At 49.0% G+C, this 13513-nt stretch overlaps 1 long non-coding RNA gene across 1 annotated transcript in view; it reads right to left on the bottom strand.

The window, feature by feature from the left end:
- LOC141370010 (uncharacterized) overlaps positions 1–13513 on the bottom strand; it is a 37515-nt gene that overhangs the window by 22988 nt on the left and 1014 nt on the right. The gene's annotated exons all lie outside the window — the stretch shown is intronic.

Below are 13513 nucleotides of genomic sequence, written 5' to 3'. Positions count from 1 at the left end.
TGCACTGACATGGGGGGTGGGCAACATGGACGTACCTGCTTTGTCTTCCAACCATGGATTTAATGTCACTACTTTTTTTTTAAGATTTTATTTTTAAGTAATCTCTACACCCAACATGGGGTTCAAACTCACAACCCCAAGATCAAGAGTCACACACTCTACCAACTGAGCCAGCCAGGCACCCCTGTTGCTTCTACTTTTAACCCCAACTTTGTAAGAGTTAAATTTAATTGCCAGATTGTATGTCCTGGAGTTTAAGAGCAAGGAGGGTTCCAGTCTTGCCCTGGCTTCCCCACTTTCCTGCTGTGTGATCTTGGGGCAGCTTCTAAACTTCTCTGAGCCACAGTGGCCTCATCTGGAACAGGGATAACAACCCCAACCTCTTGGGTTAGAATGTTGAGGGGAGATGGGTTCCACTAGAGATGGACAAGGCTCAGGTTGCTTTAAGCAGCGCGACACTTACTCCATCCATCCCTCTAACTGAAGCTACGGTACTTCAAAACATTTAAAAAATATACTCAACTTTGTCAGGTGGTTAAATCTTTTTTTTTTTTTTTAAGATTTTTTTATTTCACAGAGAGACACAGCGAGAGAGGGAACACAAGTAGGGGGAGTGGGAGAGGGAGAAGCAGGCTTCCTGCCGAGCAGGGAGCCCAATGCAGGTCTCGATCCCAGAACCCTGGGATCATGACCTGAGCCGAAGGCAGACGCTTAATGACTAAGCCACCCAGGCGCCCATGGTTAAATCCTTTTAAGTAATCTCTATACCCAATTTTGGGCTCCAAGTCACGATCCCAAGGTCAAGAGTCGAATGCCCCACCAACTGAGCCAGTCAGGTGCCCTGATGGTTAAATCTTTTTGATGCCTGCCTAGGTTTATTTATTTTGCCTGAAATGTTCTTCCAGTTTAAGTCCACACATAAGCCTCCATGAGCCCCCAGACCCAACAGCCTGTAGAAACAGCTAAACCGGTGTCTCACTGCCCTCTGTGAGCCTTTCACATGCTAACATGCATTGTGGGCCTCCCAGAAGTGTTAACGGTGGAAAGGGAGCAATGGAACCTCCCAAATTTGCTTCCTGCAGCATCTACCAATATCTCCTGAGAAGGCAGCCACTGCCTACCATTCACACTGGGTAGGCTTTTCCTTAATCTGTCCCCAGCTCCAGCCTCCCATTTCCAGCCCAAGAGACAAATGTCCTATCAAATCTGGCTTTCTTCTCTGTCCTGCCTCTGGTGCCCTCCACCCAGGCCTCCTACTCCCTCCTGCTCTCCTCCTACAAAGCTCTGTGAAGGGGGCGAGTGGGTGGCTCAGTCGTTAAGCGTCTGCCTTTGGCTCAGGTCATGATCCCAGGGTCCTGGGATCGAGCCCTGCATCGTGCTCCCTGCTCAGCCAGGAGCCTGCTTCTCCTTCTCCAACTCCCCCTGCTTGTGTTCCCTCTCTAGCTGTCTCTCTCTCTCTCTGTCAAATAAATAAATAAAATCTTAAAAAAAAAAAAAAAGCTCTGTGAGGCCCAGTGATTGTCTCTCTCTCTACTGTAAGGCCCTACATTTGTCACCTCTCGAGACCCTTGGTCTAGTTCCCACCAGGGCCCTAACCACTCGTGGACCCGATTCTCCTTCTTGCCTTCCTCCTGAGAGTTCTTCTCTGTTCACCTGACACTCCAACCAAATCAGGCCCTCCACACTCAGAGTTTTCCTACACCCATGTCCTTTCCTCTGCCTGGCCCATCTTCAGGGTCTGGCTCTAGCACTGTGGCCTCCCAGGGGCCTTCCCTCCCAGTCTGGCTGAAGGCCACAAGTGGCTTCTCATTCTGTTTGTGCATAGTTCTTTGTTCTTGAGGTTGCTTCATCACCAGTGAGGTCCAATGGAGTCTTTGGTCTACAGCAGGTGCCCATAAACACCTGTAGCTGGAAGGAATGAGTCTAACCCAAGTCCTTCATTTTACAGTGGAGGCAGAGTTGAAGAGATGTACTTGACCTACAGCTGCTGCCAGGAGACAGGACTAAGAGGGGCTCCTGCCGGGCTCCTCCCCAGGCGAGGCTTTTTCTGCCATTCACTTTGGGAAGGAAGCCCTCCAGGGGCTCACGCTATAGACTCTTCTCAACTAGGTACCCCACCACTGTCCCAGCTACATCCTCCACTCTGGCTGTCTGGTTCCCTCTCTCTCAGAGCCTTTCCATGGCCATTCCACAGTTCCTAGCACTACCAACTGGATACTGTCTGAGGCAGAAAGGGTCTTCAGGATTATCCATCCAGGGGGCCCACAAAAGCCTCGGAAGCTCTTTAACCCCGGAGCTGTGTGCACAACTGTGTGTGTGTAGATTTCTGGAGCGAACATCCAGACACCACCTGAATCTCAGTGGTGTCCAAGACCCACACGAGGTACAGAACAACTTATCTGTTGCGCTCCTCATTATACAGGTCTTAATACACATAAGGGTCTTACAACCGTACCTGGTACATTTTAAGTGCTAAGGTACGGATTGGCCCACAGCCTGGTTTTGCAAATAAAGTTTTATTGGATCACGGTGACACCTTTGTTTTTGTATTGTCTATGGCTGCTTTCTCACTACAGCTACAAGGGCAGATTTGCAACACGGATGTTAACTGTATAGCTCACGAAGTCCAGGAAGAATGGCTGCCATAATTATTCAGGTAAACAGCAGGCCCTAAGCCACACAGCTAGTAATCTGGGGTTTGAATCTATGTCTATTCAAGGATTCCATAACATACCTCTGTGCTTCTCCACTCACCTTTAACACACAGTGCTCATTCATTCATTCAGCAAGGGTTCAAGGAACCCCTTCCGTGTCCTCCAGGCTGTGAGCTACTGGGGGCAAAGTTTGGGGGACAGTCAAAGCTGGCCTTATGCTATTGAAGAATGACTCCACTCTGCCTCCAGGGCCCTTAAGTGACTAGCCCTGTGCACCTTCTTTTTGTCTGCTGAATACACAAATATTCTTCCTACCTCAGGACCTTTGCATGTGCTGGCTTAGCTGGCACTTTTTTTTTCTTTAAAGATTTTATTTATTTATTTGACAGAGAGAGACACAGCGAGAGAGGAACACAAGCAGGGGGAGTGGGAGAGGGAGAAGCAGGCTTCCCGCGGAGCAGGGAGCCCGATGAGGGGCTGGATCCCAGGACCCTGGGATCATGACCTGAGTCGAAGGCAGACGCTTAATGACTGAGCCACCCACTTTCCTGTCATTCAGGTTCTAGCTCACATATCACTACCCAATTAAAATTCCTGGGCTCAAGTCAACTCTTTATTCTTACATGGCACTTAACCACCAGGTGAAATATTTTATTTGTTTACTTGTTTTTTTTTGGTCTCCCTGAACCTAATGTGAAGTTTGTCTCATTCATTGCTAGATCCTAGTGCCTAGAACAGTGCCTGACACATTGGGCACTCATGGTACTCAATAATTATTAATGAAATGACTCCTGAACAGGGTGTCAGGCAATGTGGCTTCTCTTCCTGGCTCTATAAACCCACTCACTGAGCCACATTTCCCTTCTGTGGGCCTCAGTTGCCTCCTATGTAAGGTCGAATATGAGGTTTAGGTAAGAAACCCCTCATCTTTTGGTTTGATCATTTTATGATTTGAAAGCAATTGCCAGGGACCTGCCATTCGTAGGTTTGGTGGTAGCAGGCTATATTTGACCATGAGCCTAAGTCCCAGCCCAGGCCCTGGGGACAGATGAGAAAGTCTCTACTGAGGGATGAGGGAAGGAAGGGGGGGGCGGAGGGGAGACCCAGAATTGGTCTGGCAGGGAAGGCTCTGAGAGCTGCAGACCAGGGGCCAAGGAGGAAGTGCACAGAAAGGGGGGTAGATGAAGAAGAAGGAGGATAGGGGTTGTGGGCAGAGTTTCTTTCCCTTTCTAGCCTATGAGCTTTAGAGTTGTTTGAAATTTGTGTAACAAGAATGTGTTATTTTTGCAACTGGAAAAATTAAAATGTGCATGCCCTTTGACCCAGCAACTCCATTTCTAGGAAGTCCCCGCAGATAGAGGCATGTGTGAAATGACCCATGTACAAAGCTATTCATGGCAGCCTTGTTTGAAATAGCAAAATACTGGAAACAATCTAAATGTCCATCAAAAGGGGACAGATAGGCTAGATAAACCAGGGCACATCTAGAAAACCGAACAGTAGAGAGATGTTAAAGCCAAGAGCCTAGCAAGTCTGTAAGTGCTTATGTAGAATAATCTCCAAAATCTGTTAAGTGAAAGAAACAAGGTACAGACCGACATAATACAAGATGCTGCCATTTATATGAAAAGCTATACACACAAATGTTTATAAATGCTCAGAATATCTCTGTTTGTGTATCAGTTGCTAGGGGATAGGATGGGGGGGAGAGACTCAATGTTCAATACTCTTTTTATAAAGTTGAGGTAAAATTTACATAACACAAAACGAACCATTTTAAAGTGTACAATTTCTGGGGCTCAGTTGGTTAAGCATCTGCCTTCGGCTCGGGTCATCATCTTGGGGTCCTGGGATTGAGCCCTACATCAGGCTCCCTGCTCAGCTTCTCCCTCTCTGCCCCCCCCCCCCCCCGTGCTTGCTCTCTCTCTTAAATAAATACATAAGATCTTAAAGAAAGGGATGCCTGGGTGGCTCGGCTGGTTAGGCGGCTGCCTTGGGCTCAGGTCATGATCCTCCGGTCCTTGCTCGGTGGGGAGCCTGCTTCTCCCTCTGCCTGCAGCTTCCCCTGCTTGTGCTCTCTCTCTCTCTCTGACAAGTAAATAAAGTCTTTAAAAATGAATAAAATCTTAAAAAATAAAGTGTAAAATTTCCATACAGTTGAACCATCACCTCAATGTTGTTCTACATTTTCATCACCCTAAAAAGAACCTGCCATCCACAGTATCAGTCCCTCCCCATCCCGAACCCCTAGCCCCTGGCAACCACTTAATCTGCTGTCTCTATGGATTTGCCCATTCTGGATAGTTCATATAATTGGAGTCATACAGCATGTGACCTTCTGTGCCTGACTTCTTTCATTTACTGTGTTCTGAGGTTCATCCATGCCGATCCTCGTCGTGGATTTTATATTCCATAATATGGACGTACCACATTTTGTTTATCTATTCCTAAGTTGATAGACATTTGGTTGTCTCTACCTTTGGGCTACTGGTAACAGCGCTGCTATGAACACTCACATACAGGTTTTGGTTTGAATACCTGTTTTCAGTTCATTTGGGTACATAACTAGGAATGCAATTGTTGGGTTATATGGTAATTCTGTGTCTTTCTTAAGAAGTGAAAACTGTTCTCAATATTCTTTTGTACCTTGCGAATTTTATGCCATGAGTACCATGAGCAAATATCAGTACTTCCCCCCCCAAAAATAGAAAAAACATGAAGGTGTACCTTCATGGGGGAAAAAAGCATACTGTCAATGCAAGGGTAATCCCCGCCATCGTTAGGTAAGAAATGAGCAAATATTTATCTAGATGATTTCTAAAGAAAACTGCATTTTGGACTTAGACTTCAATTCAAATTCCACTCCTTTGTTCCAGTCTGGTTCCGGGTATGGGGTACAGGGTAGAGGGAGACCTTGGATCAAATCCCAGGCCTGTCAGTTTCAGCTGTGCATCGCTGTATAGGTTACTTAACCTCTCTGCACCACAAATGTAAAATAAGGAAAAATCATCTACCTGGCCAGCTGTGGGGGTTGAATAAGCCAAGGGATGTGTTATGCCTAGGCTTGAGCTTGGCACACAGCTGGCTTCCTAGGTTAGTGGCTTTACACTAGATGCTTAACAGACTGAGCCAGCCAGGCGCCCCTGGAGGAACAACTTTTTAATTGAGAGGACATAGTGCCAAGCATGGTGTCAGGCACCTTTACGTGATTCTACACAAAGTATCCCCATTTCACAGATGAGGAAACTGAGGCTCAGAGTCCTTTGTCACTTTGCCCAAAGTGACAAAACTAAATATAAAGTGCTGCAGATTTGAACCCAGGCCTGTCTCAGTCTAGAAATCGGAAGCTTAGCCTCTGTGCTAAGGGGTCAATGGCCAAGTACTTGACAGATGTTAATGATCACTAATCATTATCTGATAACAACATTGGTGTAAGCAGAGCTGGAAGGTATAGCAATGCAATGAGCAGTTTGGGGTGGAGGGTGTGAGTTGTTTCTCCCCAAGTTCAGGCAGAGGCTGGATTAGCTTTTGGTAGAGATTTAAGGGTTTGATACAGATGATTGGATTTGGGTCCCGGGTTCTAGTTTTTTTTTTTTTTTTATTACTATTAACATATAATGTATTATTTGTTTCAGGGGTATAGGTCTGTGATTCATCAGCCTTACACAATATACAGTACTCATTACAACACATACCCTCCCCAATGTCCATCATCCAGCCACCCCACCCTTCCCACCCCCCACCACTCCAGCAACCCTCAGTTTGTTTCCTGAAATTAACAGTCTCTTATGGTTTGACTCCCTCTCTGGTTTCGTCTTCATTTTTTCCTCTCTTCCCCTATGATCCTCTGCCTTGTTTCTCAAATTCCACATATCAGTGAGATCACATAATTGTCTTTCTCTGATTGACTTATTTCGTTTAGCATAATACCCTCTAGTTCCATCCACGTCGTTGTAAATGCCAAGATTTCTTTTTTTGACGGCTGCATAATATTCCATTGTATATAGACCACATCTTCTTTATCCATTCATCTGTTGATGGACATCTTGGCTCTTTCCATAGTTTGGCTATTGTGGACATTGCTGCTATAAACATTGGGATACAGGTGCCCCTTCGGATCCCTACATTTGTATCTTTGGGGTAAATACCCAATAGTGCAATTGCTGGGTCATAGGGTAGCTCTATTTTCAACTTTTTGAGGAACCTCCACACTGTTTTCCAGAGTGGCTGCATCGGGTTCTAGTTTTGAGAGTATGAGGAGATGCCCAAGATCTGTCCCCAGAGATTTAGCTGTAGTTTTCAAATGGGCGTAGGAATCTGTCCTTTTCCAAAGGCAATTCTGGCCTGCAGCCAAGTGTGAGGTTCCCTGGCTTGGATGACCTCCAGGGTCCCTTCTATCACAGATTCTCTGATCTGCAATGCCTTAACACCCACCGCAGGGAAAGCCTTCCTTTGGGTGAGGCACTGCCCTCTCATATCCCGAAGGCCCTAGAGAGAATGAATGCAGCTGCGGCCTTCCCACACGGACAGTAGGCTTTGGGGAAGGCAAAAAAGATGGCAAAGATGGAGGACACAAGAGCCTCACTGACCGCCACGTTCAGTGGTGAGGGTGATGCCAGCTCATCTTCCTTCCTTGCCCCGCTCTACTCCACTCCATGCAGAGCCCCAAAGCTGCCACTTGACCCACTGGACCCTGGTCAGGTGCAACCATTCCTACTTTCAGCTCCTTGGTCTTTCTCAGACACTGCCTGGTGGGGTCAGCTTCCCGGGCACGACAGGCAATTCTACAGAGTTCATCTGGTCTAGAGGGTCTGTCCTCTCCAGCTCTGGGAAGCCAGTGACAGGCAGGCAGGCAGGCCCGGGAGGCATTCTCAGTGACCTTTGGTTCCCTGGGAAGGGCTCAAAACCAGTAAAAGTTTAGCAAGTACCATTTAATCGTTGCCAGACCTTTTTTTTTATTTTTTTGAAGCGGACTTTCTGGGGAATAAAATTTGAGGACTCTATAAGAAAAGATCTGCCACCTGCTTTTGAGATTAAAGGTAGGAAGTATGAAATGAACTCAGTACCGTGTTGTGCGACCTCAAGTGAGTTGATTTCAGCTGCTGAACCTCAGTTTCCCCATCTGCAAAGGCCACTGGTCAGTGGTTGGGTAGAAACTAGCAATGGGGCAGGGCCTCTGGCTGCTGAGAGGGAGGGTGTAAGCTGGGAGCCCAGAGCACAGCCTAGGAACATTTGGCCTGCCAAGACACCCCTTTTGGGATCCTGATCATTGTTTTTTTAATTTAATTTTTAATTTTTTTTAAAGATTTTATTTATTTGATAGAGAGAGAGAGAGCACAAGCAGGGGGAGTGGCAGGCAGAGGGAGAGGGAGAAGCAGACTCCCGAGGAGCAGGGAGCCCAGTGCAGGGAGCCCGAATGCTGGGCTCCATCCCAGGGCCCTGGGATCATGACCTGAGCGGAAGGCAGTCGCTTAATGACTGAGCCACCCAGGCGCCCCTGATCATTGTTTTTTTAATCTTCTGCTTTCCTTGCAGGTTTCTGGCATCCCATTCTCTCTCCCATCTTGGGAGAGGAACTGCAGTCATTGACATGTTAATAGAAAAATACTTCTCTCGGGGATTTTCCCAGGGTACCCAAGCCTTTCATTCATTCCATGATCATTACTGAACCCTTTCTACAAGAACCCGGGCTGGGTACCAAGGATTCAGAGATTTAAAAAAAAAAAAAAAAAAGGCATCGTCCCTGTCCTCAGGGTCCTCCCCTAATTTTCAGCGGGTAGAATAACTTTTTTTGTTGTTTTTTGGAAGTGGGGGAGATAACTGCCTCTTGGGTTCAAAGTGAAGTTCTTGGTTCTATGCCTTTGCTGATTTTATAATCACTCCGAGAACTTCCAGAGCCTGGATCTCACTTAGCACCCCCAAAAGCCTGGATAATACTCATGAAAGCCTGAAAGGCATCTCTAGTTTTACTGTGAGAAAACAAAGCACTGGGGCGCCTGGGTGGCTCAGTCTATTAAGCTCTGCCTTCGGCTCAGGTCATGATCCCAGGACTCTGGGATCGAGCCCCACATCAGGCTCCCTGCTCAGCGATGTGGGGCTTCTCCTTCTCCCTCTGCTGCTCCCCCTGCTTGTGCACTCTTGCTCTTTCTCTCAAATAAAGACATAAAATCTTAAAGAAAAAAAAAGCCTTAGAAAGTAAGCTACGTGCTCATGGTCACACAGGTTGCTATGGTCACCTGGACTCAAACCTAGATCTTCTGGCATAGGTATTTTGGAAATATTGTTTGCCTTGGATTTGAACCTGTGATTTAGGTTACTACGTGGCCCAGAGTAAGGGAGGCAAGAAGACAAAGACAGAGCTCAGAAACTTTGGGCTGAAATGGCCCAGTCTCTGATCTTGACCTGCACCACTCTGACCTTGACCTTCAAACTAGCAGCAGGACCACAGGCAATAATCACAACCCCTGGGACGCCTGGGTGGCTCAGTTGCTTAAGTGTCTGCCTTTGGCTCAGGTCATGATCCCGGGATCCTGGGATCTAGTCCGCATCTGGCTGCTTGCTTGGCGGGAAGACTGCTTCTCCGTCTGCCTGCCGCTCCCCCTGTTTGTGCGCTTGCGCTCTCTCTCTCTGACAAATAGATAAAATCTTAAAAAGGAAAAAAGCAAAAAATTAAAAAAAAAATCACAACCCCCGAGAGCTTCCCATGAGGTTATTTGTCTTATATAACACATTCCCTGAAGTTGTGCATTAGTATTCCCATTTTACTGATTGATACTCAGCTGGTAACCTATCCAAGGTCACCAGATCAAAATCCCATCACAGGGCTGCTTCGTGCTTTTCCCGCCACCCACGCCATCCACCAGTAGCTAGGTGAGTTCCCCTTAATACTTCTGAGCCCCAGGTTTCTAATCTATAACCAGGGATGGCAGGAACAATGGGAGGATTGGATGAGAAGACATATTCACTGCCCAGGGTAGGAAGAAGTAGGCACTTTATAAATGCCAGCATCCTCCCTCCTTCCCTTCCTGAGACCTCTTGCACCCAAGTAGAACTTAAACCTATAAATGCCAAGAAAATACACCTCAGATACATCCTAGCCTTTGCGCCTCAAGGTCACCCTCTCTACTTGCCTTCTTATTACCCAGGCTTTCCCGATGGTAGGGGAGGTGGAGTTAGAATGGGGGGCCTGCCTGGAAGTCTCCTGGTCCACCCTCAGGATGCCAGGTCCCAGGCAGAGTTTCTCAAGAGTGAAGACATCTGACTCTTTTTCTTACCCTAGGAATGAACCATCATATGATAATGTATGTACAGTAAATCAGAGAGAAAGGGACAGGCACCAGATAACCTAGAGGCCCCAGGAGTGGCCCAGTGCCATTTCAATAAAGATTTATGGATACCTACTACTGCAAATGCCCACCACTCATCAAGCCATCTGCTAGAGGCAAGGGGGCTGAGGCTCTATTCACTTAGCAGGGTTTGTGAACACTGCTCAGAGTCAGAAATTTTCCCATCTGGTAGGTAAGACTGCAAGACAAGGGATTCCCATGCTCAAGACGACACAGAGGAGGCACTCTGAGAACAATCAGAAAGATCAGGAAGCTGGGAAAGAGGGGTGGTTCCAGGCAAAGGGAACAGAAATGTGAGAAGTTCAGAGGTGATGTGGAGCCGAGCACTGGGAGAGGAGAGGGGCACTGAAAAGGCTACTAGGTCACAGTTGGGTAAGACAAAGATACACGTTCCCAACCTCCAGGCAGGCAGTCATACACCCCAAACCCTTCTCTCTTTGGCCCCACCTGCCTCAACCCTGAGTCTGCACTGATGGGTACTCATGCCAGGCTGGGTGGGAGCTTTGCATTTCTATGATCTCCAAATCCCTTTGGGGTCAGAGATTCTCCCATTCCCAGGACTATCGAAGATATACAGAGGAATAAGTTGTTGCCCCTAAAGTGCTTAAGGTCTGGTCACACATACACGAAGCTTTCGGAGGCATTATGAATCTGTATATAAGGGTGTTCCTGATGAAGCCGAAGAGAAAAAAACCTGGAAATCATGCAAATGCCTAACAAGAGATAAGTTAAATAAATTCTGGCACATCCAATAGGGGTTAAGCAATCATTCAAAATTATGACTAAAGAGGGGCGCCTGGCTGGCTCAGTTGGTAGAACATGCCACTCTTGACCTCAGGGTCATGAGTTTGAGCCCCACGTTGCGTGTGGGAACCTACTTTAAAAAGAAAATATGACTAAAGAACTTAAAAAGAAATGTTTGTGATAAACTTAAGAGAAAAAGGAGTATTTAAATTGTCCAGCAATTTTGTTTTTTAAAATAGGCGCAGACAAAAAGACTAGAGGGAAATATTAATAATCTTGCTCTCCAGATTTCAAATTGTTTTCTAAAGTATTCTGGTAGCTTCCAACTATTCAACATAAGCATGTATTGCTCTTATCATCAGAAAAGTAATAAAGATTATTTTAAAAATCATCAGCTTCATATCACAGAAAAATAGTAATGAAGGTCAATCGCGGACCCAGTTCTGTTTTGTTTTTTTAAGTAATCTCTACACCCAACATGGGGCTCAAACCTGACCCTGAGATCAAGAGTGGCATGCTCTACTGACTGAGCCAGCCAGGTGCCCCCATTTGTCACCTCTTTGGGCCTCAGCTTCCTCATGTATAAAATGAAGACCTGAGGACAAGATGAGAATCTCTTCCTCTTTGACAAATTCAAACTCACTTCTATAGGATACCTGAATTTAGAAAACTGGCCCAGCTCCTCTGCCTGGAAAAAGTGGGGTGAAAAAGGATCCTGAGGGGAGGATTTGGATCAAGAAATAATATTGCTGGGCCAAAGTTGGAGGCATGCCTGATGAGAAGATCTATTCTAGGGAAGAGGGCTTAGGAGTGGGACTACAGCCAGAGTGGACTGAGGCCTCTGAAGGATGGTAGGATATCTGTAGGTTCACCAGGTTGGCTCCATCTGGAGGTGCCAGAAGCTGGAAGAACCTAGAAAACTCTGGGTTAAGTGAAGCACCTATCACTGACTGGAGTACCTGATTCCTGTAGGAGGCAGTTCCCCTCAAAACTGGGCCTGAGCCAAGTGTTGGCACTGTGCGGGGTGGGAAACCAGGGTGCTCCTGGTCTTGAGCACACAGTGGGTCCCCAGCACACAACAGATGTTCAGCAATTTACTGAAAGAATATGTCCCTGGGAAAGATACCACATATCTCTAGGCCTCAATTTACCTATCTGTGAAATGGCAGGTTGGGAAGGGGACTGTAATTTGTTGGGGAGACTAAGTGACAGGGACACTGTGCACTTCCACACTTGATACTCCCATATGGTGGTGGCAGCCCTATTTAGAGGTCGGCATATTGAGGCTCAGAAGGGTTGAGTCACCAATCCAAGGTCGCGTGGTCCCAACTGGTACACGACTGCAAACCCAGCTTCTCCCACTCCACCGATACTGCGCCTTGCTTCCAATCTCAAAACCCAGGTACCACGACCTGATTTGGCGGGGAAGGTCAGAATCACACCCAGAGACCCCTGATCCCGGCCGGGGTCACACAGGATTGCCCTAACCTCTCGGCAGTGTCTTCCCGAGTCCACACAGAGCCTCTGGCCGGGATGCCCTGGGGTCGCGGCTGGAATTCCCAGGCCGGCGGGGGGGGGGGGGGGGGGGGGGGGTTGACGGGGAGGGCCTAGTCCTCGACGACCTCCGGCCGGATCGGGGCTGCTGCATCTCAGGCGAGACCCGAGCGGGGCACGGGCTTTTACAAGGTGGTGGCTGGGGCTGGCCAAGTCCGCGCGGGTTCTCAAGTCAGAGGCAAACGGGCCTGCGGACCGCGCGCTCGAGACCCGCGGAGGGGGTCACCACCGCCCCGCCCAAGACGCGAGGCTGCTCTCCCCTCCCCCCGCCCTCGGGCTCTGAATAGAAGGAGGGGAAAAGGTGTGTGTAGGGGGGGGGCGGTATTTAAGGCGGGGGAGGCGGGGCCCCCAAGGCGGGGGGGGGGGTTGGGGGGAAAGAAGGCGAATGGAATCCTGGTCATTAGAGGTACCCCCTCCTGGGGCTAATAACCATTTGGGTCCCGAAGACTCGTCTCCCCGCCCAGAGTCCTATTCAGTGACTAGGAGCGGGGAGTTTGAGATTTAAGTCCCACCCTCTGGGCTGGAAGCCTGAAGTCAGAGAGGGGAAGTGATTTCCTCAAGGTCACGCAGCAAAACAACGGCCAGTCAGGGCCAAAGCCCAGAGGTCGGACTCCCGACCGCCATCATCCTCAGAACCCGACCCCCAACAGTCCAGCGCTCGGAGTGTGGACCGGGACTGGGAGGCTGGATTTGGGGGTGAAATGAGCGCGCCAGACACTCTGTAACCCCAAATCAGAGTACGAGGGGAGCTCTTTCCTGAAGCCGACGACCGAGGAGCCCCGCTTCGGAAGCCGCTCGCGTGGGGCCGGCGGGCCACGGATGACTAGGGACGAGGGGGCGCGGGTGCCCGGCACGCAGCTCCACCTCCCGCGGGCCGGGACAGCACGGAGCGCGCGGACCCTTTAAGAAAGTTCACTGGGCGAATTCATCAAAGTTTAAAAACTTGTGCAGTAGGGAAAGGGGAAAGGAGAGTGAGGGAGAGTTAGGACGAGGGAAAAGAGGGGAAAAGCCCCGCCGGAGGCTGGCGCGCCGCGGCCCGGGCCGGGGCGAGCCCGCAGTGGGCGGCGGGGATTGGCTGCGCGTTCCCCCGGAGACCGCGAGGAGGGCGGGGGAGGGGGCTGGCCGGGCCCCAGCTGAGGCCGGTTCCGGCCCCCGCCCCCCGCCGCCGCCCGGCGCCCGCCCCCTCCCCCGGCGCCCGCCCCCCGCCGCCGCCGC

This window comes from Callorhinus ursinus, unplaced genomic scaffold, assembly GCF_003265705.2.
Source record: "Callorhinus ursinus isolate GAN/ISIS: 27379988/994484 unplaced genomic scaffold, GSC_fseal_2.0 scaffold25, whole genome shotgun sequence".
Classification (NCBI taxonomy): Eukaryota; Metazoa; Chordata; class Mammalia; order Carnivora; family Otariidae; genus Callorhinus; species Callorhinus ursinus.
This window is presented reverse-complemented; position numbering and strand designations above follow the sequence as displayed.